Here is a 3,123-nt window from a genome sequence, read left to right as displayed (position 1 = left end):
CACAGGCTCCATTCCCTGTCAGGGCACATGCCTGGCTCTGGGCTCTCTCCCCAGTGGGGGACAAGCAGGAGGCAGCCGATCTATGATGTTTCTCTCTCATTGATGTTTCTCTCTCTCTCCATCTCTCTCCCTCTTGTTCTAAAAAATCAATAAAAATTTTTTTTAAAAAGAAAGAAGAAATTGAGTATATGTAACTTTAAAAGAAAATGACCACTTGATAACTGAATATGACCACATGTGATTTTGGTGCCTTTTGAGTTTACAGTCACAGGGCAATGTAAAGTTTCCTAAATTGGGACTCTATATAAATGCTTTCTTAAGGCTCTAAGAGTTTTCATATTGGTTCCTTCCCACTCCCTCATAAGAGTCCACCTTCCTGGCCCTGGCCAGTGTAGCGCAGTTGATTGGAGTGTTGTCCTGTACATCAAAGGGTCAATGTGATTTTGGTGCCTTTTGAGTTTACAGTCACAGGGCAATGTAAAGTTTCCTAAAGTGGGACTCTATATAAATGCTTTCTTAAGGCTCTAAGCGTTTTCATATTGGTTCCTTCCCACTCCCTCATAAGAGTCCACCTTCCTGGCCCTGGCCAGTGTAGCGCAGTTGATTGGAGTGTTGTCCTGTACATCAGAGGGTTAAGGGTTTGATTCCTGATCAGGGCACATATGCAGGTTGTGGGTTTTATCCCCGGTTGGGGCACGTACGGGAGGCAACCAATCGATGTTTCTCTTCTCTCTCCTTCTCCCTTCCTCTCTCTCTAAAATCAATAAAAAACTTATCCTCAGGTGAGGATTAAAAAATAATAAAAGACAGCCTTTCTCTTTTGGACAGCTCTCATTAATGGAAAGTTGGCTAAGTTCTGCCTTATGGGGCTATGTAGAAACATAATCCTGTGTCATCCTAGGTAGTTGTTACATATTCTACAATTAATAGCTGGTTTCCTAAAATTCTTATTTTCTTCAAAGTAAACATTCCTGGCTTTCTGAGCACCTCATCACACTAGAATAGCAGGACTTTCCCATTTAGCTCTGCTGGCTCTTCCTACTCACCCGTTCTGACAGGAGCATTATAAGAAGGAAGTGGGGTACAGCAGGGCCCAGAGGGTGACTGAGGGATGTGCCTGTGAAGCTCTGCACATTCTGGAAATTGCTCTTTATATAAATACCTCCATTATCCCTTCATGGTTGTTACTGGGGACAGAATATAGTGGTGAAGAGAACAGGCTTCAGCCCTGATTGGTTTGGCTCAGTGGATAGCGTTGGCCTGCGGACTGAAGGGTCCCGGGTTTGATTCCAGTCAAGGGCATGTACCTTGGTTGCGGGCACATCCCCAGTGGGGAGAGTGCAGGAGGCAGCTGATCGATGTTTCTAACTCTCTATCCCTCTCCCTTCCTCTCTGTAAAAAATCAATAAAATATATTAAAAAAAAAAAAAAGAAAACAGGCTTCAGAGTCTGGCTCCCTGGTTCTAATTTTTTTAAAAAAATTCATCTTAGAAAAACACTGAGGTTGTTCCTTGTATGTGCCCTGACCAGGGATCGAGCCTACAACCTTGGCGTATTGGGATGACATGCTAACCAACTGCGCTACTTAGCCAGGGCCTCCCTGGGTCCTGGCTCTGCCTTTGCCTAGTGAGTGACCGTAGGCAAGTCAGGGACTTAGGCAAGTCTCTGAACCTGAATACCCTCATCCATAAAATGAGACAATGCACACAAAACACTTAGTAAAGTGTCTGGGACAGTCAATACCTAATAAAGTATTTCCCTTCCCAAGAAGCCTGCATTACTACTGTGATAATCAAAGGAAAACACAGATCAAGGCCCTTGCTGTGCTCCCAACATATCAGGTACCCTTTCTTCCAATGGGCCTAGGAAGACACGAGCCAGGTTGCATATACTCAATACCTTGGAGCACTCACGACATGTTAGGCTCTATGGGAGGAACTAGGGAATCAGGGATAAAACAAAGTCCGTGCCCTGGGTTCATTCCATGATTGGTCAGTACACAGACTAACAGTTACAGAATAGTGGATAAGAGAGAGGGGAACAGGGATGTAGCAGGAGCCTAGAAGAGGGACTCTTTAACCTGGGAAAGGGGTCCTGGAGGAAAAGACAGCTAAGCTGAGTTTTTACAGGGGAAGCAGACAAATGGGTGGATATTCTAGGCTGAAGGTGTGAAAGGCCAGCTGCCTAAGAGTAAGGTGCTTTTGAGGCACTACAACAAGATGGATGTGACTGGCCCAGCCGCATGGCTCAGTGGTTGAGCATTGACCTATGAACCAGGAGGTCATAGTTCAATTCCTGGTCAAGGCACATGCCCTGGTCATGGGCTCGATCCGGTGTGGGGCATGGCAGGGAGCACCACTTCACCAGGTAGTGAGTCACAGGCTGGGACACGTTTAAAGGAATCAGAATCGTATTCATTTGACCAAAATACTTGATGTATAAAGGAAATGGGTGCTCTACCTCATTTGTCAACAGACACCACCCAAGAAGCAGTAAGACTTAGTGGGTAGAAGTTTTAAAAGTAGTCCCTAGTTATAGGGTCTCAAGTCTAAACTGGAAATAGTATTATTGAGCAGTATTATCAGAACAAGTTAATTTTTATTTAAGTCACTGATAAGTAACATTCAAAAGCCAAAAAGTATAAATATCTAGTAAATAATAGTTGAATTTGTGTCTGCATCCATGGGTTATGCATACATGCATACAAGGTCTTTGGTTGATTACCTCCCACTCCCCCACCTTCCCTCCAAATAAAAATATTTTTTAAAATATTTTAAAGAAAAAGAATGATATGACTGGAGCTTAGAGTGTGAGGAGCATTTTGGAAGTTGAGGCTCGAGAGCTAGTCTGGAGTCAGACATGAAGGGATGTGGGTGCCATGCTGAGCAGTTTGGGCTTTGTCCTGAAGACTCAGGAGCCACTGAAGATTGTCAGCTGGGGAGAGATATGATCTACTTTTTGTTGGAGCAAGATGGCACTCTAGGAAGTCGGCTGGATGTTCTAGGGAAGAGTTTTTCCTCCTCTGAAGAAGAACAGGGCCAGGGGCACAATCATGAGATAAGGGATGGGGAGGTGGTCTTAGGCAGCTTCCTGTCTCCTCTGGAGCTCACTTTCAGGTAGGGG

Source organism: Myotis davidii, unplaced genomic scaffold (genome assembly GCF_000327345.1).
Source record: "Myotis davidii unplaced genomic scaffold, ASM32734v1 scaffold109, whole genome shotgun sequence".
Lineage (NCBI taxonomy): Eukaryota > Metazoa > Chordata > Mammalia > Chiroptera > Vespertilionidae > Myotis > Myotis davidii.
The sequence above is the reverse complement of the archived record's forward strand: the minus strand, read 5'-3'. Positions refer to the sequence as shown.